Below are 24,871 nucleotides of genomic sequence, written 5' to 3'. Positions count from 1 at the left end.
CAGGAAATAGGGTGGAGGGAGGGTCAAGAGGTTCAAGTTCCTACGTGTCCACATCCAGAACAGACATGAATGTACGGCAACTCCTCTTCTCTCTCAGGAGACTGAAACGATTTGGCATGGCCCCTCAGATCCTTAGGAACTTTTACATCTGCACCACTGAGAGCATCCGGACTGGTTGTATCACTGTCTGGTATGGCAACTGCACGGCCCGCAACAGCAAGGCTCTACTGAGGGTGTTGCGGACAGCCCAACGAATCACTGGGGGTGAGCTCCCAGCCATCCAGAACATACACATGCCAGTCACTGTCTGAGAAAGGCCTAAATAATTGCCAAAGATTCCAGCAACCCGAGACATGGACTGTTCTCCATGCTCCTGTCCGGCAGGCGGCACCGGTGCAATCAAGGCTCAGGCAAAGAGTGATAAATACCTGGCCATAAGACTGTTAAATATCCAGGTTACAACACTCTATTTTCCCAGGGGGCAGTAGCAACCTTGTCCAGGTGCTGAGCCTGATTGATAAGGACACAGGTGCTACCAATTAAGGTGATGGTCAGTCAGTGTCCCAACTTGTGGAGGCTTGAGGCTGCTGGTTTGTTTGGTGGCCATGAGGTTTTTCATTTGGCTTTGAGTCTTTAGTTTGGCCATGCCTATGTTTTGTATGTTTATTTTCATCACCACTGTCACATTCTGGGCACTGTCACATTCTGACCATCGTTCGTGTGTGTTTTCCTTGTTTTAGTGTTGGTCAGGACGTGAGCTGGGTGGGCATTCTATGTTTTGTGTCTGGTTTGTCTATTTCTATGTTTGGCCTGATATGGTTCTCAATCAGAGGCAGGTGTTAGTTATGTCTCTGATTGGGAACCATATTTAGGTAGCCTGTTTTGTGCTGGGTTTTATGGGTGATTGTTCCTGTCTTTGTGTTTGTGGCACCAGATAGGACTGTTTCAGTTTTGTCACATTTTGTAGATTGTTGTATTTTCATCTTGATTAAAGATGTACAAAACGAACCACGCTGCATTTTGGTCCGCCTCTCTTTCACCAGAGGAAAAACGTTACAGGCACATCCAACACAGTCCTCAAATGCTGATTTCTCACATAAATGCACACATTCATTCAGGTTACAGAGCATGTAACTAAGCCGAGGACCCATAGACAATGCGAGTGTAACAATATCCGTAGGCTGGTTAATGGGTTCATAACAATTGCTTAAATTATTTATTGAATGAGCAGAAATTACACATGGTGTATGTACAGCTGCATTAAAGCACAAGAAGCAAACATATGTTAACACAGTCATTTTAAATATATTGTGTAACTGCAAAACTCAAGTGATTGATTGACAGTAGCTATTGAATGATACATACAGTACGTGTGAAGTGTGTGTGCTTGGGTGTGTTTCTCTGCTACATCTAGATCAGAGTACCATTCTACCAAATTACAACAGTCTTTTTCAGACTGTCATTAAGATATTAGAGAGGTTATTTAACAGCAGTGCAGTTACATTGCAAGTCTCCCCATATTCCTTGGCCTTGTGGTATTTTTCTAAAATCCCAGCAGTTCTCAGATGCATGATTTACAGGCTGACCATTCCCATGATATCTGCAGTAGAAACAGAGTTAGACTGGCCAGAACCTAGAATCAGGAACAACAGAGTTAGACTGGCCACTCTCTCAGAACCTAGAATCAGGAACAACAGAGTTAGACTGACCACTCTCTCAGAACCTAGAATCAGGAACAACAGAGTTAGACTGACCACTCTCTCAGAACCTAGAATCAGGAACAACAGAGTTAGACTGACCACTCTCTCAGAACCTAGAATCAGGAACAACAGAGTTAGACTGACCACTCTCTCAGAACCTAGAATCAGGAACAACAGAGTTAGACTGACCACTCTCTCAGAACCTAGAATCAGGAACAACAGAGTTAGACTGGCCACTCTCTCAGAACCTAGAATCAGGAACAACAGAGTTAGACTGACCACTCTCTCAGAACCTAGAATCAGGAACAACAGAGTTAGACTGACCACTCTCTCAGAACCTAGAATCAGGAGTTAGACTGAACTCTCTCAGAACCTAGAATCAGGAACAACAGAGTAGACTGACCACTCTCTCAGAACCTAGAATCAGGAACAACAGAGTTAGACTGACCACTCTCTCAGAACCTAGAATCAGGAACAACAGAGTTAGACTGGCCACTCTCTCAGAACCTAGAATCAGGAACAACAGAGTTAGACTGACCACTCTCAGAACCTAGAATCAGAACCTAGAATCAGAATCAGAACAACAGAGTTAGACTGACCACTCTCTCAGAACCTAGAATCAGGAACAACAGAGTTAGACTCCACTCTCTCAGAACCTAGAATCAGGAACAACAGAGTTAGACTGACCACTCTCTCAGAACCTAGAATCAGGAACAACAGAGTTAGACTGACCACTCTCTCAGAACCTAGAATCAGGAACAACAGAGTTAGACTGACCACTCTCTCAGAACCTAGAATCAGGAACAACAGAGTTAGACTGACCACTCTCTCAGGAACAACAGAGTTAGACTAGAGAATCAGGAACAACAGAGTTAGAATCTCTCAGAACCTAGAATCAGGAACAGTTAGACAGAGTTAGACTGACCACTCTCTCAGAACCTAGAATCAGGAACAACAGAGTTAGACTGACCACTCTCTCAGAACCTAGAATCAGGAACAACAGAGTTAGACTGACCACTCTCTCAGAACCTAGAATCAGGAACAACAGAGTTAGACTGACCACTCAGGAACAACAGAGTCTGGCAGAACCTAGAATCAGGAACAACAGAGTTAGACTGGCCACTCAGAACCTAGAATCAGGAACAACAGAGTTAGACTGACCACTCTCTCAGAACCTAGAATCAGGAACAACAGAGTTAGACTGACCACTCTCTCAGAACCTAGAATCAGGAACAACAGAGTCTGACCACTCTCTCAGAACCTAGAATCAGGAACAACAGAGTTAGACTGACCACTCTCTCAGACTAGAATCAGGAACAACAGAGTTAGACTGAACAAACCTAGAATCAGGAACAGAGTTAGACTGACCACTCTCTCAGAACCTAGAATCAGGAACAGAGTAGACTGGCCACTCTCTCAGAACCTAGAATCAGGAACAACAGAGTTAGACTGACCACTCTCTCAGAACCTAGAATCAGGAACAACAGAGTTAGACTGACCACTCTCTCAGAACCTAGAATCAGGAACAACAGAGTTAGACTGACCACTCTCTCAGAACCTAGAATCAGGAACAACAGAGTTAGACTGACCACAGAGTCTCTCAGAACCTAGAATCAGGAACAACAGAGTTAGAGTTCTCAGAACCTAGAATCAGGAACTGACTGAATCCACTCTCTCAGAACCTAGAATCAGGAACAACAGAGTTAGACTGACCACTCTCTCAGAACCTAGAATCAGGAACAACAGAGTTAGACTGGCCACTCTCTCAGAACCTAGAATCAGGAACAACAGAGTTAGACTGACCACTCTCTCAGAACCTAGAATCAGGAACAACAGAGTTAGACTGACCACTCTCTCAGAACCTAGAATCAGGAACAACAGAGTTAGACTGAACCTAGAATCAGGAACAACAGAGTTAGACTGACCACTCTCTCAGAACCTAGAATCAGGAACAACAGAGTTAGACTGACCACTCTCTCAGAACCTAGAATCAGGAACAACAGAGTTAGACCTAGAATGGCCACTCTCTCAGAACCTAGAATCAGGAACAACAGAGTTAGACTGACCACTCTCTCAGAACCTAGAATCAGGAACAACAGAGTTAGACTGACCACTCTCTCAGAACCTAGAATCAGAATCAGGAATCAACAGAGTTTAGACTATCTCTCAGAACCTAGAATCAGGAACAACAGAGTTAGACTGAACCACTCTCTCAGAACCTAGAATCAGGAACAACAGAGTTAGACTGACCACTCTCTCAGAACCTAGAATCAGGAACAACAGAGTTAGACTGACCACTCTCTCAGAACCTAGAATCAGGAACAACAGAGTTAGACTGGTGTTAGACTGGCCACTCTCTCAGAACCTAGAATCAGGAACAACAGAGTTAGACTGGCCACTCTCTCAGAACCTAGAATCAGGAACAACAGAGTTAGACTGGCCACTCTCTCAGAACCTAGAATCAGGAACAACAGTGTTAGACTGGCCACTCTCTCAGAACCTAGAATCAGGAACAACAGAGTTAGACTGACCACTCTCTCAGAACCTAGAATCAGGAACAACAGAGTTAGACTGGCCACTTCTCAGAACCTAGAATCAGGAACAACAGAGTGACCTGACCAAGAACCTAGAATCAGGAACAACAGAGTTAGACTGACCATTTCTCAGAACCTAGAATCAGGAACAACAGAGTTAGACTGACATTCACTCAGAACAATCCAGGACTCCAGAACCTAGAATCAGGAACAACAGAGTTAGACTGGCCACTCTCTCAGAACCTAGAATCAGGAACAACAGAGTTAGACTGGCCACTCTCTCAGAACCTAGAATCAGGAACAACAGAGTTAGACTGACCACTCTCTCAGAACCTAGAATCAGGAACAACAGAGTTAGACTGACCACTCAGAACATAGAATCAGGAACAACAGAGTTAACTGACCACTTTGTGAGTTAACTGCAAATCAGGAACAACAGATTAGACTGACACTAGCTATTGAATCAGGAACAAGATTAGACGTGACCACTCTCTGAACCTGAATCAGTCATTAGAAGACTGACCAAGAACCTAGAATCAGGAACAACAGAGTTATTTTAGAACCTAGAATCAGGAACAACAGAGTTAGACTAACTCTCTCAGAACCTAGAATCAGAATCAGGAACAACAGAGTTCTCAGAATGGAACAACACTTTCAGGCTCTCAGAACCTAGAATCAGGAACAACAGAGTTAGACTGCAGTGCTCAGAACCTAGAATCACAACAGAGTTGACTGGCCACTCTCTCAGAACCTAGAATCAGGAACAACAGAGTTAGGTTCTCAGAACCTGAATCATTAGACTGGCCACTCTCTCAGAACCTAGAATCAGGAACAACAGTTAGACTAGAACCTAGAATCAGGAACAACAGAGTTAGACTGGCCACTCTCTCAGAACCTAGAATCAGGAACAACAGAGTTAGACTGAACAGTCAGGAACAACAGAGTTAGACTGCCACTCTCTCAGAACCTAGAATCAGGAACAGCAGAGTTAGACTGGCCACTCTCTCAGAACCTAGAATCAGGAACAACAGAGTTAGACTGGCCACTCTCTCAGAACCTAGAATCAGGAACAACAGAGTTAGACTGACCACTCTCTCAGAACCTAGAATCAGGAACAACAGAGTTAGACTGACCACTCTCTCAGAACCTAGAATCAGGAACAACAGAGTTAGACTGACCACTCTCTCAGAACCTAGAATCAGGAACAACAGAGTTAGACTGACCACTCTCTCAGAACCTAGAATCAGGAACAACAGAGTTAGACTGGCCACTCTCTCAGAACCTAGAATCAGGAACAACAGAGTTAGACTGACCACTCTCTCAGAACCTAGAATCAGGAACAACAGAGTTAGACTGACCACTCTCTCAGAACCTAGAATCAGGAACAACAGAGTTAGACTGGCCACTCTCTCAGAACCTAGAATCAGGAACAACAGAGTTAGACTGACCACTCTCTCAGAACCTAGAATCAGGAACAACAGAGTTAGACTGACCACTCTCTCAGAACCTAGAATCAGGAACAACAGAGTTAGACTGACCACTCTCTCAGAACCTAGAATCAGGAACAACAGAGTTAGACTGACCACTCTCTCAGAACCTAGAATCAGGAACAACAGAGTTAGACTGGCCACTCTCTCAGAACCTAGAATCAGGAACAACAGAGTTAGACTGACCACTCTCTCAGAACCTAGAATCAGGAACAACAGAGTTAGACTGGCCACTCTCTCAGAACCTAGAATCAGGAACAACAGAGTTAGACTGACCACTCTCTCAGAACCTAGAATCAGGAACAACAGAGTTAGACTGACCACTCTCTCAGAACCTAGAATCAGGAACAACAGAGTTAGACTGACCACTCTCTCAGAACCTAGAATCAGGAACAACAGAGTTAGACTGACCACTCTCTCAGAACCTAGAATCAGGAACAACAGAGTTAGACTGACCACTCTCTCAGAACCTAGAATCAGGAACAACAGAGTTAGACTGACCACTCTCTCAGAACCTAGAATCAGGAACAACAGAGTTAGACTGACCACTCTCTCAGAACCTAGAATCAGGAACAAGAACAGAGTTAGACTGACCACTCTTTCAGAACCTAGAATCAGGAACAACAGAGTTAGACTGACCACTCTCTCAGAACCTAGAATCAGGAACAACAGAGTTAGACTGACTACTCTCTCAGAACCTAGAATCAGGAACAGCAGAGTTAGACTGACCACTCTCTCAGAACCTAGAATCAGGAACAACAGAGTTAGACTGGCCACTCTCTCAGAACCTAGAATCAGGAACAACAGAGTTAGACTGACCACTCTCTCAGAACCTAGAATCAGGAACAACAGTGTTAGACTGACCACTCTCTCAGAACCTAGAATCAGCAACAGTGTTAGACTGACCACTCTCTCAGAACCTAGAATCAGGAACAACAGAGTTAGACTGGCCACTCTCTCAGAACCTAGAATCAGGAACAACAGAGTTAGACTGACCACTCTCTCAGAACCTAGAATCAGGAACAACAGTGTTAGACTGGCCACTCTCTCAGAACCTAGAATCAGGAACAACAGAGTTAGACTGACCACTCTCTCAGAACCTAGAATCAGGAACAACAGAGTTAGACTGACCACTCTCTCAGAACCTAGAATCAGGAACAACAGAGTTAGACTGGCCACTCTCTCAGAACCTAGAATCAGGAACAACAGAGTTAGACTGACCACTCTCTCAGAACCTAGAATCAGGAACAACAGAGTTAGACTGGCCACTCTCTCAGAACCTAGAATCAGGAACAACAGAGTTAGACTGACCACTCTCTCAGAACCTAGAATCAGGAACAACACACATAATCAGTCCTAGTCCTTACACTGTAATTAGAGTAGTAGTCTCTTACCTTGGGGTGGTCAGGTTTGTGCCGTCCACCCATTTTCAGGTCCTCTCAGTAACTGACAGTCAGACCAATCCAGACATTTGTGTTAGTCCTTAGCTATAGCTACCTAGCTAGGCTAACAAGCTAATTAGTAACAACAACAAAAATCGAACACACCTTTGTGAAGTGGTCAAGCAGTGATAAATGTGCACCAATGTCAAACAAATTGATATGAGTATGATGTCATAGAAGAACAACTAGCTACTGCATTTTATTTGATATCTACAAGGGGTCATTGCATTAGCTACATTGGTTATCAAGATGGTTTGTATTGATTGTATTAGTGTGGCACTCAACCATTTTGCATGTAAACCATTATCTGTTATACATAGTAGATATTACAGTACATTCCAAACAGGAACACACTGTAATAGAGTCTTCATTTGTGGTAAGCTATGCCAAGATCTCCAGACATCCCAGACCGAGGATAGTCTGGTGCACCTGCCTGAATTGCCAGGAGATGGCCACTGACTTTGAGAGGAAGTGCTGTGGTCAGAGCCCGGACAGATGTGTGAGCAGGATGGCACACATGACACTTTTTTTGCCTGGAGGAGGGGATTTTGCACCCTGTCTGGTCTACCAGAAATGTAATTTTGCCACAGGCCAACCTGCACAGATCACATGCATCATAAAGACAATATGTTGTTTGGCAGTATGGAGCCCTGGGACAAGAACCAAGTGGTAATCTCTAGGCTATACTCCTGATGTCCTCACTCCAGAAGAGTGCACAGTAAATCACTCCCAGCGCTGTCACAAAGCCTATAACAACATGTACAACTGTTCTACCATTTACTGTCCAGCAGTACCACCAGAGATATCTCCAAGTTCTACTTGCTAAATGCGTCAGTCCAAATACTCATGAACCTTAACACACACAACTGCTGCCATTTCACCACTCCACTATTCTATTTATCATGACCAAGTATGTTTACATAACAGTTGAACACATTTCACCACTCCACTATTCTATTTATCATGACCAAGTATGTTTACATAACGTTGAACAACTTTCACCACTCCACTATTCTATTTATCATGACCAAGTATGTTTACATAACGTTGAACACATTTCACCACTCCACTATTCTATTTATCATGACCAAGTATGTTTACATAACGTTGAACACATTTCACCACTCCACTATTCTATTTATCATGACCAAGTATGTTTACATAACAGTTGAACACATTACACCACTCCACTATTCTATTTATCATGACCAAGTATGTTTACATAACAGTTGAACACATTTCACCACTCCACTATTCTATTTATCATGACCAAGTATGTTTACATAACGTTGAACACATTTCACCACTCCACTATTCTATTTATCATGACCAAGTATGTTTACATAACGTTGAACACATTTCACCACTCCACTATTCTATTTATCATGACCAAGTATGTTTAATAATGTTGACATTTCACCACTCCACTATTCTATTTATCATGACCAAGTATGTTTACATAACGTTGAACACATTTCACCACTCCACTATTCTATTTATCATGACCAAGTATGTTTACATAACAGTTGAACACATTTCACCACTCCACTATTCTATTTATCATGACCAAGTATGTTTACATAACAGTTGAACACATTTCACCACTCCACTATTCTATTTATCATGGCCAAGTATGTTTACATAACAGTTGAACACTTTCCACAACTACACTGTACTTTATTATTTGTAGCCATTGTTTTAATGGTCTGGGTGATTTAGTACTTTACCAGTTCAGTACCTTATCAGAATGTTTTCCTTACTCTGCTTTTGTTATTTTGAGGTTACAGAGACTACCTTGTAATCTTGTTTATCTCCCTAATAAACCTCTAGTTAACCTGATCTTTTTAATCGGACAGACTTGTTTTGTACTGTATTTACACCAGGGTCGTCCATCTTTTTGGATATCTACCCTCCTGTAGGTCTGCGAATTTGAAGTTAAAACCGCCAGGAGCATAGATATCCAGAAAATAAGAACAATTTAATAAATAATACTAAAACCCTTCCAAAAGTGCAATAATAATTTCTATTTGACAGGTAAAGAATACACATATTGTTTCTCATACAAATGTATTGTTTCCCACACAAACTTCCCTTATTTACAAATTATTTATAAGTTTGGTTGTAAGGCCCCCCTCTTTCAACAGCATTTCTGAGTACTCTGTAGGTTTTCACGCTTCCTGGGAGCCGCCAAGTCTGACAATAGGGAAAGCTCATGTCCTTCCACACTCAAAGGTGTGCTCACTGCTTCCTGTGTTGCGACATCTCCTTGAAGTTATAGAAGCTCAACCGTAGTTGGTGATGTCACTTCAGGGAGTCTTGGTTCATTTGATCTCAGGATCATTGAGAGCCAAGTCTGAACAGTGCTCTTTTCAAGTTCTGCGAGTTGAGTCCAAGTTCTGCGATAACACTGCTCTTTTGGGTGTAGTTCTGGGATGTAGTCCTTTTGTAGGTGTAGTTCTGCTTTGCCTTTTCAATGTAGTCCTGCGATGTAGGTGTAGTCCTGCGATGTAGGTGTAGTCCTTTTGTAGGTGTAGTTCTGCGATGTAGGTGTAGTCCTTTTGTAGGTGTAGTTCTGCGATGTAGGTGTAGTCCTTTTGTAGGTGTAGTCCTACGATGTAGGTGTAGTCCTTTTGTAGGTGTACCTCGATGTATGTAGTCCTTTTGTAGTATGTTGAGTCCTTACTAATGACCTTTTCTTTTCATTTGAATGATAGAATATTTTGTCTATAGAATTTAATTATCAGTGCAGACAATATTGACAATATAACGGCAATGACATGTATTATGACATAATATAAAAATACAACAGCGCTAACGTGTGACTCATTATACAGTATATTGAGTTGTACTAATGACATTTTCTTGGTTGTACATCATACAAATGTTTTTCACAACCATGAGGATGACTAACACTTGCAAAACAATTACAAAAAAACACGTCAAATTTGCATTTGCTCTTGTCAAATCAAATTTTCACATGTGAAATAGCTGTTTTCATGATTACAGCACTTTTTTATACGAGAAGAAAAACTTGTTTTCAATTCAGAAAATTGTATATGCATTCTCATGTGAAAAACTTTCTCATGTGAAATCTCCTATTTACATGTGGAATTGCAAGTTCACAAGTGAAAACCATTCACATGTGTATATAGAATTTTTAGTTTCACAATTTATTGCAAGATCACATGTGGAGAAATGGAGTTATTCTCCTCACATTTGAAGAGTTGGCATTAACATGTTGCAGTAGCAATGTTTCCACATATGGATTTGTAAATTCTGTAATGCCTGAATATGAAAGTTCAAGTGTGTTAAATATTTAGGTTTCTGATTTCTGAGCCTTCCATTCAGAATGTTACTGCTGCAGGAACCCACCTCTCTTCTTCAGACATTGGAAGAAACCCAGTGAAAAGAACAGAGAAGCTTGCACTCCGTGTCTCCTTATTTATATTTTGTAACATGTTAAAAGTAGCACTGTTAGAGTTCTAATTGGCGCTGTTAACACAAGTTTTAGTGCACTATTGTTTTTATCACATTGTCTGAAAGCGTTAAAAAATACACTGAACACATACAATACATCATCTCTTCAGCTAAAAACAACAACGCAATGTCAAAACAAGTTAACTGAGGTAATTCACCTGATTTTGCTAACCGTTACCGGCAATATTCTTTTAAACGAAAATGCTCGCCTAACCTGCTACGAAAATCACTTGGAGTGAAAAATAATAATTGGATGTGAAAATAATGTGTCCTGAAAAAAACTTCAGTCTCTGCTGCTGCTACCTTTTGTCAACAAGTTTGGGAGTAAAGAACTCCTATTGGCAACTATTCCTAGTGGTGAAAGAACTGCAATTGAAGCCAGAAAATTAATGCAGTCAAATAGGAGAATAATCATTCTGTCAAATGTTTTTTTTATCCATGTGTATGTGTAGTGTATGTTATCGTGTGCATGTGTCTGTGCCAATGTTCGTGTTGCTTCACAGTCCCAGCTGTTCCATTAAGTGTTTTTTAAATCTAATTTTACAGCTTGTGTCAGTTACTTGATGTGGAATAGAGTTCCATGTAGTCATGGCTCTATGTAGTACTGTGTGACTCCCATAGTCTGTTCTGGACTTGGGGACTGTGAAGATGCCTCTTGTGGCATGTCTTGTGGGGTATGCATGGGTGTAAGAGCTGTGTGCCAGTAGTTTAGACAGACAGCTCGGTGCATTCAACATGACAATACCTCTCATAAATAAAAGCAGTGATGAAGTCAATCTCTCCTCCACTTTCAGCCAGGAGAGATTGACATGCATATTATTATTATTAGCTCTCTGTGTACATCCAAGGGCCGGCCATGCGGCCCTGTTCTGAGCCAATTGCAATTTTCCTAAGTCCTTTTTTGTGGCACCTGACCACATGACTGAACAGTAGTCAAGGTGCGACAAAACTAGGGCCTGTAGGACCTGCCTTGTTGATAGTGTTGGCAGAGCATCGCTTTATTACAGACAGACTTCTCCCCATCTTAGCTACTACTGCATCAATATGTTTTGACCATGACAGTTCACAATCTAGGGTTACTCCAAGCAGTTTAGTCATCTCAAGTTGCTCAATTTCTACATGATTTATTAGAAGATTTAGTTGAGGTTTAGGGTTTAGTGAGTATTTTGTTCCAAATACAGTGCTTTTAGTTTTAGAAATATTTAGGGCAAACTTCTTCCTTGCCACCCACTCTGAAACTAACTGCAGCTCTTTGTTGAGTGTTGCAGTCATTTCAGTCGCTGTAGTAGCTGCCGTTTATAAATCACATCATAGTTTATTTGTCACGTGCGCCGAATACAACAGTGAAATGCTTACTTACAGGTTCTAACCAATAGTGTAAAAAAGGTATTAGGTGAACAATTGGTAAGAAAAGATATCAAACAACAGTGAAGAATAACAGTCGTGAGGCTATAGAAGTAGTGAGGCTATATACAGACACCGGTTCGTCAGGCGGATTGAGGTAGTATGTACATGTAGATATGGTTAAAGTGACTATGCATATATGATGAACAGAGAGTAACAGTATTTGTTTTTTATTATTATTTGTTTTTCACCTTTATTTAACCAGGTAGGCTAGTTGAGAACAAGTTCTCATTTACAACTGCGACCTGGCCAAGATAAAGCATAGCAGTGTGAACAGACAACACAGAGTTACACATGGAGTAAACAATTAACAAGTCAATAACACAGTAGGAAAAAAAAGGGGAGTCTATATACAATGTGTGCAAAAGGCATGAGGAGGTAGGCGGATAATTACAATATTGCAGATTAGCGTAAAGAGGGGTTGGTGGGTGGCGGGGACATAATGCAGATTGCTCGGTTGGCCAATGTGTGGGAGCACTGGTTGGTCGGGCTAATTGAGGTAGTATGTACATGAATGTATAGTTAAAGTGACTATGCATATATGATAAACAGAGTAGCAGCAGTGTAAAAGAGGGGTTGGGGGTGGCACACACAATACAAATAGTCCGGGTAGCCATTTGATTACCTGTTCAGGAGTCTTATTGCTTGGGGGTCAAAATTGTTGAGAAGCCTTTTTGTCCTAGACTTGGCACTCCGGTACCACTTGCCATGCGATAGTAGAGAGAACAGTCTATGACTGGGGTGGCTGGTGTCTTTGACAATTTTAAGGCCTTCCTCTGACACTGCCTGGTGTAGAGGTCCTGGATGGCAGGCAATTGCCGTACCAGGCAGTGATGCAACCAGTCAAGATGCTCTCGATGTTGCAGCTGTAAAACCTTTTGGGGATCTCAGGACCCATGCCAAATCTTTTGAGTTTCCTGAGGGGGAATAGGCTTTGTCATGCCCTCTTCACGACTGTCTTGGACCATTCTAGTTTGTTGTTGATGTGGACACCAAGGAACATGAAGCTCTCAACCTGCTCCACTACAGCCCCGTTGATGAGAATGGGGGTGTGCTCAGTCCTCCTTTTCCTGTAGTCCACAATCATGTCCTTAGTCTTGGTTACGTTGAGGGATAGGTTGTTATTCAGGCACCACCCAGCCAGGTCTCTGACCTCCCTATAGGCTGTCTCATCGTGTAGTGTTGAGTCATCCATATATAGACACTCTGGCTTTACTCAGTCAGTGGCATGTCGTTAGTAAAAATGTAAAAAAGCAAGGGGCCTAAACAGCTACCCTGGGGAATTCCTGATTCTAACTGGATTATATTTGAGGCTTCCATTAAATAACAGCCTCTGTGTTCTGTTAGGCAAGTAACACTTTATCCACTTTTTCCAGCAGTGGACTATGATCAAAAATGTAAATCTGCACTGAAGTCTAACAAGACAGCCCCCACAATAATTTTATCATCAATTTAAGCCCCCACAATAATTTTATCATCAATTTATCTCAGCCAATCATCAGTCATTTGTGTAAGTGCTGTGCATGTTGAGTGTCCTTCCCTATAAGGTCCTTCAGTCAGGTATTGATTTTCAAGCTAGATGCAACTACAACGACCAGGGACCTTTTCAAAAGCCTCATCAAAATGGCAGAACAATCAAATGGTTAACAATAACAAATCAGACATTGAATATCTCTTTAAGCATGGTCAAGTTAATAATTATGCTTTGCATTATGTATTAAACAACCCAGACACACAGATAGTCGTCCTTTTGAACTGAACAGGGAAAATTAATTCACTTTTTGTCCTAAACACATATTCTTACAGTATGTTTGGGGCAAATCCAACACAACTGAGTAACTGCCTCCTTATTTCCATGCATGGTGGTTCCTGCATCACGGTATGGGTATGCTTGACATCGGGAAACGGGATGGAGCTTAGCACATTCAAAATCCTAGAGGAAAACCTGCTTCAGTCTGCTTTACACCAGACACTTGGAGAGGAATTCACCTTTCAGTATGACAATAACATACACCTTAAGACCAAATCTACACCAAGAAGACAGAAAATGTTCCTGTGTGGCCTAATTACAGTTGAGATGCTCTCAAACATGTGACTCAGGGACCTGAATACTTATCAAATAACTCAAATCTAGTCATTGTAGTTATATCAATCTTTAAAAAGGTACATTTCTTCTACTTTGACATTACTGAGTATTTTGTATAGATTGTTCATTAAATTGTGATCCATTTTAATCCCACTTTGTAACAATACAATGTGAAGAAATCCAAGGGGTATGAATACTTTTGCAAGGCACTGTAAGACAAAAGAAACATGACACAGTGTGTGACTGATGAATCAGAGCAGGAATTGAAGAAATGTATTCAAATGCTGCAAGTGAACTCGAGAATTGAACAAATAACTATGCAAATGGAAATCATTGGTCGATAACCAGAGTAAGTTACAAAATTAGGATTTTGATTCCTATGCAATGTTCTACAAATAGTTCATTTTGTTTTTCTATTATTTTTGGTTGAAGTTTGATTGAACAGCAAAGCAATCTGAATGGAGAAAGCACATTAAAACCACTTAGAATTCATTTGTTGCCATCCTAGGGCCATGTACTGCCCATAAAGCATATTTAGAACTTTATTAGTATTCAGAAACATCAACAACCAACATACCATCAAAAATACAGTTATATGATATTTTGGCCACATCGCTCAGCCCTAGATACACATGGCGTTTGGGCTTGGCCGGGCCATCCTGGCCACAGTCCTGGGCTATCACAGATGCAGCAGGAGGGAGGGAGGGTGCAGTGGGGGAAGCAGAGGGGTGTGGTGGGATCGGAGCTGTTGGAGTAATCGCTGTTTCTGTTCCTGCTGTCATGGCTGCTCTGCTACTGCTGCTATGATTGTGGGAGTGGTGGATACGGTGTCTGCGGAAATCTCTGGAGCCCAGTCTGTCCCGTCTGTAGCCCTTCTCCCCTCACTCTCACTCAGAGTGGTGCGAATCATTTGAGGAAGAGTTGGCCTCCTGGTAAGATGACCTTCTAGAGCTGATCCTACTGGCACATACCTCACTCCTGAGTCCTTGTCCCGCTCTGTCCTTGTCCTTCTCTCTGTACCGGTCTGCCAGAGGGGGCTGCTCGTCCTGGAGTGAAGGGGGTGGTATTGCATGTGGGGTAGACCTGGGGCTCATTAAGGGGGCAGTAGGGGGTACGTGGGCGACCCATGTGATAGCTGAGGAGGTGCATGGGGGTCCTCTGGGTAACAGGGAGCTTTGCATGCCCGGGCTGAGGAAGAGACAGCAGTGCTGGTCAACGACCCAGTGTTGTATCCAACATGTCTGACAGAAACACAATGACAGAAAGAAGGTTTTGATAATACAAAAGTTGCCACATTGATTGCAATCCTAATGAATAGAAAAATATATATATATTTTTATAATAACAATGTGTGTATAAATGCTCAGCCATAACCTCATGTTATTTATTACATTTTTTATTTTAAAATAATCTTCCAAAATATCACCTCAGGCGGGTCACCCCCAAGACTGACCTGGAAACAGCGTACTAGCCTGAGTCCTGTGAGAACGAGGAGTTCAGGGTATTCCTCCTCCCTGGGAGGTAGCAGAGGAGACTGGTGTGTAGGGATATGGAGTAGAATAATTGTTCATGTCTCCGTAAAACACCTCTATGCTTCAATATCGATCACAGGTTTTTCCCTACACTCACAAAAACAAAACACATCACTTCCCTGCAATAGGACACAGTGTGCTCGTAAGTCTTATTACCTTGATAAACAGCTTATTTTATAAGGCATTCAAGGACCTTGCAACAACTAACCCCTAAACTCTTGCTTAACACAAAGTAGCTAGCTAAAATATGTTTATTCATCTCTGGCACTTAATTCAGCTGACTAACGTTAGCTAGCTAGTAAATCATTGAAATGTACAACCACCACACTAACATAAGACCTACTGTGTAAATTGTTCCTAGACCATGGTTCATTTGAAGTCCTTCGAAGTCGACTTTGTTGAAAGTCTTGAAGTCTTCTCGTTGAAACCACAGCTAATGTTGCGGACAGGCAGTGAGTGGATGTCTACGGAGGTGTCTACGGATCTAGGGATCTCTCTCGCTAACTGACACAGAAATTCAAATATTCCCACCACAACGTAAGTGGTACTAGCTAGTTGGTTGGGTGTGTATTGACGTGACGCTATGACGTCTCCTCTTTCCAAGTGCAAGTGTCATGCAGTTCAGACACCAGAAAACGTCAGTTTCAGTTCATGCACAGTAATTGGGAGTGTACGATCCCAGAATTCCTTGTTAACGAGTAACTGGGTATAAAAAGGGCCAGCTGGAGCCATCTGAGCGGTTGGCTTCTGAACCCTCACCAGCTAATGACTTAACGCTGGCTGTACTTTGGTCTGACCCACTACAGGCAGTCCGGCAGAAACCAGGCAGATGTTTTCATATCCAGAGCTTTATTCTCTAGGTCACCACCACACAGTTGCACAAACCCACACATCATTGAAGTATCTTTGTGGTTACAAGAAATGGACTTGTGGTTCTGAAAGATAAGAAGAGATACACAGTGTTGGAAACTAAACAATAGGAAGATCTACACAGGAAGGAATGTCCTAACATTACACCTGAATAGGGATATTCACGCAGCATATCAACATGTGGATAAACATCTCACTGGAGAGAGAGAGCTAACTAGTCTGACAAGCTAGATATATGGCCCTCTCTCTCAGGCCTGGTGGGGATCTTATCAGATCTGTCTCTGGGGTCATAAATTATACTGCACCTACACGAGCTCCAGTTCTGAAACTTCTAATCTAGACTGTTCTAGAGGCTTGCCCTGGCACCTGCAAATGGCAACCATAATGGCTAGCATGGGTATACAGACTATACAAATTACTCTAGACAAATATGCATCTACTGCGCAGATGCTCATGCAATCAAGGTGAAACTGGCACTTATGCAACATAAACAACATGGAGTATCTGAAATATACATACGCTGCAGGATAAGAACATTACTTTAATACAGTTACAGATGTGACAAGGTAACTTAAGGTAAATGACTTGCAGTCAATCATCATTGCGTAGCATAAAACATCCCAACAATAAACCCCACAACTCACTTTCTTGGATGCACGCACAATCTTCTTGGTAAACACAATGAAAAACCTTGGTAGCAAGCCAAAACTTGCGTCGTCTTCTTGGAACGACATAAACACTCTGAGCTAGAGTGGGCGGGTGCAGTGTTCAAATGTGCATTCGGGCATGCTGATTGGCTGAAACTTCAGAGTTCTGATTGACAGCTGAGATGGAGAGATATCCACCCTAACGGGACTCTGGGAAAGGTCAGGTGCAAACTAATGGCCTTTTTTTACATCAGGACTGTACGATCCCGGAAATACTTGCCACTTGTCTGTCTGTCTGTCTGTCTGTCTGTCTGTCGGTCGGTCTGTGTTGCTGCTTTATCCCCAACTTCCTTGCAATGAACACAATCTATTGACTTGTGCATCAATACTCTTGATGCATATCTTTTTGCATCGAACGCAATGTATGATTCATAGTTCGTGACGCATATCACTTTGCAAAAGGTTCACATTTTGTGGCTTATCAATTGATACCTGCCTGGTGTGGGAAATGTATGTTTGAGTCTTTCTCAGAAGATTTTAATAGTTTGCTTCACGCCATGTGAAACTCCGGTGGCCAACTTCGTTTAAAGAGGAACTTCAGCACTTTATAACCTCATATTCATTATCTTTACAAGGATACTATGTAATATTTCACTTCAAATGACAGGCATATAGAGACAGTCAGGCAGACAGAGCGAGACAGACAGAGACATGGAGCTGCCTGTCCTTAAGCAGTGTTAAGTCTGTTTGTTCCATGGTCTTCCACTCTAGCTGGTGTTCCATGCTGCATTGTGTTCCACTCTAGCTGTTGTTCCATGCTGCATTGTGTTTCACTCTAGCTGGTGTTCCATGCTGCATTGTGTTACACTCTAGCTGGTGTTCCATGCTGCATTGTGTTCCACTCTAGCTGTTGTTCCATGCTGCATGGTGTTCCACTCTAGCTGGTGTTCCATGCTGCATGGTGTTCCACTCTAGCTGGTGTTCCATGCTGCATGGTGTTACACTCTAGCTGGTGTTCCATGCTGCATGGTGTTACACTCTAGCTGGTGTTCCATGCTGCATTGTGTTACACTCTAGCTAGTGTTCCATGCTACATGGCTGTTGGCTCACATGATGACCCTATCGGTGGAGGCTTTTAGAGCGCTCAATAGGCGCACAAGCAGGGTTCATCCATATGGGACAACCAGGCATCCTCAACCACCCTCCAAGGGAGCCCAATCAAATGCTTGTACAGCTTGCCCTCCTCCCTCTCTATCTCTCCCTATCTATATTCTCCCTCTCTCTCTCTCTCTCTCTCCTCTCTCTCCCTCTCTCTCCCCCCCCTCTCTCTCCCCTCCCCCCCCCCTCTCTCTCTCACTACCTCTCTCTCTCCCCCCTCTCTCTCTCCCTCTATCTCTATCTCTCCCTCTTGCTCTCTGTCTCTCCTGGTGGCTGAGTCAGTCAGGTCTCTACTATGTGAAACAGTGACAGAGAGACTAAACTGGGCCTGTCCCCAGAGTTCTACTCCATGTCTACTGTCTGTCTGTCTCTCTTTTTACTTCACTAAACACAGGTCAAACACTTAGTCACTTACCTTAAACAATGCCATCTCTCTCTCTCTCTCTCTGTGTGTGCGTGTCTGCGTGCCTGCAGTCATGTGTGCCAGTGTCTAACCTGGCACCCTGTCTACAGCCTAACTGTACACATGCATGTCTGCAAACAATGTGCAGGTGTTGAGATACAGAGATTTGTGTCTTTAAGAATGAGAGCCCTAGGTCAAGTGTCCATTACCAATAACAGAAAAATATGGGGTAATCTTTAACCATTATATATTATCTTAATCCACTGTCTCTCAAACTGTCAGTCAGCTCTCCAATGGCTGAAAGGAGTAAATGTATTTTATTTTATTTGTTTTTCATTGAACCTTTATTTAACTAGGCAAGTCAGTAAAGAACAAATTCAATGACTGTCTACCCTGGTCAAACCCGGACAAAGTTGGGCCAGTTGTGCTCCGCCCTATGGGACTCCCAATCACGGCCGGATGTGATACAGCCTGGATGTGTGTATGTGTATGATAAGAGCTTTAATAGGATTTGCTGGAGAGAAGTAGCTGGCAGGGGAATATAGCTGAAACCATGCTAGATGGTCATATATACATTTTACGAGAAAGAGAGGCAGAGAGAGCGCATTAAAAGACCTTTCACTTCTGCTTTTTACAAAGGCGCTGCACCGCGGCTGACCCTTTGCTTTCAACCCTTTCGTGTGTGCGTGTGTGTGTGTGTGTGTGTGTGTGCGTGTGTGTGTGTGTGTGTGTGTGTGAGTGTGTGCGTGTGTGTGTGCGTGCATGTGCATGTGCATGTGCATGTGCAGGACCAAGAGAGAGAGATGTCTAAGATGAGTATGAACATATTTCCCAAAGCTCTCTCTTTGGGTTGATCCTGAGTTGATAGGAGGTTGCCTACAGGATGTGTGTTTGGTGCCACCTGTGGTTCACCAAGAGACATCAGCTGCTCTGATAGAGCATTGACTGGTAGAATGGATCTGGGGCTTCAGATGCAGAGGAGAGGGGAGAGGAGAAGGGGAAAGGAAATTTAAGGAGAGGAGGGGGTAAGAAATGAGAGGAGAACAGGGGAGAAGAATTGAGAGAGCAGAAGAGAGGAGAGGAGATAAGAGGTGAAGAGAGGGAAGGACAAAAGAGAAGATAATAAGAAAGGAGGTTATTTATAACTGAAAGCAATGGTCCAATCTGCTCTCCTCCCAGTTTCCATTCAGAGCGGTGAGGTAGTAACAGCTGAAGCCAGACTTCATCCATTCTTGCGAACAGAAACCCTTTGACCATTAAAGACTGTTTCAGTCTTTCTGTTTCACTCTGTAACTGGTCTCTCTCTTTAATCAAGTTGTTGTGGCTGGTCTCTAGCTGGTTTCTCTCTTTAGCCAGGTTGTTGTAACTGGTCTCTCTCCTTAATCAAGTTGTTGTGGCTGGTCTCTAGCTGGTTTCGCTCTTCAGTCAGATTGTTATGGCTTTTCTGCAGCTGGTTTCTCTCTTTAGCCAGGTTGTTGTAACTGGTCATTTGATTTCTATGATAGACTAACAGACTTATGATCCCAGCCAGTAGGAGAGCACACAGCAGCCCCAGACACACTGCACCAACGCCGAAGGGTTCCTTCCACCACTGAAAAGATACTGAATGTTGAGCACCAACTCCAACCTTCTTGTTGGGCTTGTCGGATCTTACATTGACAATCATCATCAATATCGTCATCATCAATATCCATGGAGTTCATTGCATTAGGTTCATCATATTCAACTTTATCTGGATTTAATCACAGGAGGTTGGTGGCATCTTCATTGGAGAGGACGGCTCGTAGTAATGGCTGGAGCGGAGTGAGTAGAATGGTATCAAATACATCAAACACATGGTTTGCTGCCATTCCATTCGCTCCATTCCAGACGCTATTATGAGCCGTCCTCAAATACATGCACTTTTTCTGTTACCTCAGTTGCAGGTCTGTATCTGTCCTGTATCTTCGCTGCACTACTCTGGTCGATGTCAGTGACTAACTGTAAGTAACACTGTTTTAACTGTCAACCAAAAAGAAAGGCAAACTGTCAATCCTGCCAAAACAACAGGACACTGACGGAGAGCCACGTGACTTCCACCCAATTCCCCCAGAAACATGAATCAGTAAGTTCACACCTCCTTATATACTCTTACAGTGCTTCAGTTTTGCCAGGCGATGAGATTCGTCTGTTGGTCATCTGTGTGAAAAGGTATTCAGAAGTAATGTGTCGGTCAGCTGTTTGTTCACCACACCTGCCCGCAATTGCTAAAACCCCATCTGCAACCGCCCGACTTTACATAATAAAGTGAAAATCTGAGGCCTGTACCAAACCCTAACCTGCAAACATAGAAAATGGTTCCCAACCTTTTTCTGTTACTGTACCACCAACTAGGTGTGGTATCCCAAGGACCCCTAGGGGTAATTAGCCTATCTACAGGGAGTACTAGGACCCCTAGGGGTAATTAGCCTATCTACAAGGGGTACTTGAGAAGACTCCTGAGACCATAGGCCTACTGGGAAAATGCACTTTAGGGGGTACTTCAGGGGTACTCAGGGCAGAGCAAAATTCAGATATTTTGTATTTATTTTGATTGAACCTTTATTGAACTAGGAAAGTCAGTTCAATAAAGGTTCAATTAAAACAATTCTAAATAAACTGAAAGTTCCTGAAAGCATTTGGCCATGCTGAAAGCAAGTACCATTTATGTGGCACACATACAGCTAGGCCCTAAAGTTTAGGCTTATGCCCTAATTCCAGATACAAAGAAGAAAAATTATATTCTGGTATTTACAGTGTTTACATAATCAACATGAGAACTTTTCAAATAAATGTTCCAACATGAAGAATTTCTCAGCTGTGTGAATGGTCAGTGAACTATTTTGGTAATGCCTTGCAGTCCTACTGTAAACACATTATTTGAAGCATTACAATCCAGTGTTATTTCCCAGTGGTTAGGCCATAATACAAGAATGGGAGAATGAGTCAATCTATAAAGTACATCATGTGACTTTTTATTCAATTTCTGCCTGCTTACTCTTACCTTCTGATAACAGTCCCTCTCAACAAGATCTCGCAGTCTCACTGGCACTTATTCCATATGGTAAAGGGGAGGGTTAAGGTTTGGGATAGGGTTTGAACATTAAGTTAAGGCACTCATTCCCTATGGTAAAGGTGAGGGTTAAGGTTTGGGATAGGGGTTGAACATTAAGTTAAGACACTCATTCCCCATGGTAAAGGTGAGGGTTAAGGTTTGGGATAGGGGTTGAACATTAAGTTAAGACACTCATTCCCTATGGTAAAGGTGAGGGTTAAGGTTTGGGATAGGGGTTGAACATTAAGTTAAGACACTCATTCCCTATGGTAAAGGTGAGGGTTAAGGTTTGGGATAGGGGTTGAACATTAAGTTAAGACACTCATTCCCTATGGTAAAGGTGAGGGTTAAGGTTTGGGATAGGGGTTGAACATTAAGTTAAGACACTCATTCCCTATGGTAAAGGTGAGGGTTAAGGTTTGGGATAGGGGTTGAACATTAAGTTAAGACACTTATTCCCTATGGTAAAGGTGAGGGTTTGGGATAGGGGTTGAACATTAAGGTTTGGGATAGGGGGATTTTAAGTTAAGGGTAAAGGTGAGGGTTAAGGTTTGGGATACATTAAGTTAAGACACTCATTCCCTATGGTAAGGGTTAAGGCCTGGGATATGGTAAATCAAATAAAAACAAAATAGTGTCCACGAATGGGATCAAACATGCAACCTTCTGATCCAGAGTCACAGAAATCATCCCTGTATGAAGCAGTTCACATCATATGATGCTAAATGCATCATACGGGGATGATTTCTTTCTTTTAAAGTTACATATCTTGAAAACTTGAGTTGTGACATTTTGGGACTATGTCAACAAAGGACTAATGAAGCAAATACAAAGAGATAGTTTTTGGGTGGTGTTTGTTCTTAAGTACAGTGGTGGAAAAAGTAATAAATTGTCATTCTTGAGTAAATAGTAAAAGTAAATGCTTTGCATCAAATGTCCTATATTAAGTAAACCAAAGGCACAAATGTTATTTATTTTTTATTTAAGGGCAATCAGTCACAGAAACCTCCAACACTCAGACATCATTTACAAATGCAGTGTTTGTATTTAGTGAGTACGCCATATGAGAGGCAGTAGGGATGACACCACGTTATATTGATAGGTGCGTGAATTGGACCATACTCTGCTGTTCTGCCCCTGAACAAGGCAGTTAACCCACCTAGGCCATCATTGAAAATAAGAATATGTTCTTAACTGACTTGCCTAGTTAAATAAAGGTAATAAAATACTGTGGTCCTGCCTGCGCATTCGAAATGTAACGAGTCAGGGAAAATGTATAGAAGTAAAAACGACTTATTTTCTTTAGGAATGTAGTGGAGTTAAAGTAAAAAAAATATAAACAGTGAAGTAAAATATATCCAATATCCAAATATGTCCAAAATATAAACAGTGAAGTAAAGTACAGATACCAAAAAACATCTTACGTAGAACTTTCAAGTATTTTTACTTCGTTACTTTATACCACTACCAATTTATACGTCAATCTTGAACAATCTCCCTGGTCCGTCCTGATCTTCTAGAGACTCAGACAATCCCCTCCATCTCTCTGAGTGACTGAATCACAGCGTCTCAGACTGATGAATAGAAATGTCTTGAGATTTCCCCTCTGGTGGCAGGTGCTTTGACAGAGCATTGTTCATGATTAACAGTAACTTCACTTATCCAAGAATCATTTGTTTTCACTGTGGTGTTGAACAATGTGAAAAGTTGCTGTTAGGTGGGTTTGAGTTAAGATATAATGGACTCTTGCACCTTTTCACCCTTTTTCTCTCACCTGTCTCTTTGTCCTCTCTTTCTCTCTCTCCCCCACTCTTCTCTTTGTCTCCTCTCCCCTTCCCCCTCCCCTCTCCCCCACTCTGTCTCTTTGTCTCTCTCTCTTTTCCTTTCCCCCTCCCCCTCTCCCCCACTCTGTCTCTTTGTCTCTCTCTTTTCCTTTCCCCCTCCCCCTCCCCCACTCCCCTGTCTCTCTGTCTCTCTCTTTGTCTCTTTGTCTCTCTCTTTTTCCTTCCCCCCTCCCCCTCCCCCCACTCTGTCTCTTTGTCTCTCTCTCCTTCCCCCTCCCCTCTCCCCCACTCTGTCTCTTGTCTCTCTCTCTTTTCCTTTCCCCCTCCCCCTCTCCCCCACTCTGTCTCTTTGTCTCTCTCTCTTTTCCTTTCCCCCCCTCTCCCCCACTCTCTCTGTTCTCTGTCTCTCTGTCTCTTCTCCTTTCCCCCCCTCCCCTCTCCCCCACTCTGTCTTTGTCTCTTTGTCCCCCCTCCCCTCTCCCCCACTCTGTCTCTTCTCTTTTTTCCTTTCCCCCTCCCCTCTCCCCCACTCTGTCTCTTTGTCTCTCTCTTTTCCTCCCCCTCCCCCCTCTCCCCCACTCTGTCTCTCTGTCTCTCTGTCTTTCTGTCTCTTTGTCTCTTCTCCTCTCTCCTCCCCCCCTCCCCTCTCCCCCACTCTGTCTCTCTGTCTCTCTGTCTCTTTGTCTCTCTCTTTTCCTTTCCCTCCCCCCTCTCCCCCACTCCTTCTCTGTCTCTCTGTCTCTTTGTCTCTCTCTATTTTCCTGTCCCCCTCCCCTCTCCCCCACTCTGTCTCTTTGTCTCTCTCTTTTTCCTGTCCCCCCTTTCCCCCACTCCTCTTTGTCTCTCTCCCCCCCCCCCCCCCTCTGTCTCTCTGTCTCTATCTCATGTTGGTTGAGTAATTCAGGCCTCAATGTGAAACAGTGACAGGGTTCACTTCCATGTCAACTGTTTGTCTGTAAGCTTCACTAAACACAGGTCAAATACCACTTAGTCACAAACATCATTAGGTATCTGCTTAATGTTCCCCCCAGAACACATGTTGGAGGAAATTAATTCCAAGCAGTGGGTCTGTTGCCTGTACAGCTCAGGGTGGAACATCTGAAGCTGAACCACATGTATAATATTGGAAAAAAGTTAATTTCACTTTAACGTGTTATCCCCTGGGATGTACTCAGTGCATATTTCCCCCCATTGAATAAAATCAAATCAAAATCCCTTACAGACTTAGTGAACAATCCCATTGTTGTTGTGTGTGTTTGATTTCAAAGCCTAAC

At 42.7% G+C, this 24,871-nt stretch overlaps 1 long non-coding RNA gene across 1 annotated transcript; it reads right to left on the bottom strand.

The window, feature by feature from the left end:
- Positions 1-14,730: 14,730 nt before the first annotated feature.
- On the bottom strand, positions 14,731-17,269 carry LOC135530033 (uncharacterized). Its single transcript, XR_010453788.1, has 3 exons — positions 17,177-17,269; positions 15,584-16,597; positions 14,731-15,318 (listed from the first exon to the last, which is right to left on the bottom strand). It is a non-coding gene; the product is annotated as an uncharacterized LOC135530033 (long non-coding RNA).
- Positions 17,270-24,871: the final 7,602 nt, after the last annotated feature.

The sequence above is a fragment of the Oncorhynchus masou genome, unplaced genomic scaffold (assembly GCF_036934945.1).
Source record: "Oncorhynchus masou masou isolate Uvic2021 unplaced genomic scaffold, UVic_Omas_1.1 unplaced_scaffold_1239, whole genome shotgun sequence".
In the NCBI taxonomy this organism is placed as follows: Eukaryota; Metazoa; Chordata; class Actinopteri; order Salmoniformes; family Salmonidae; genus Oncorhynchus; species Oncorhynchus masou.
The sequence above is the reverse complement of the archived record's forward strand: the minus strand, read 5'-3'. Positions and strand labels throughout refer to the sequence as shown.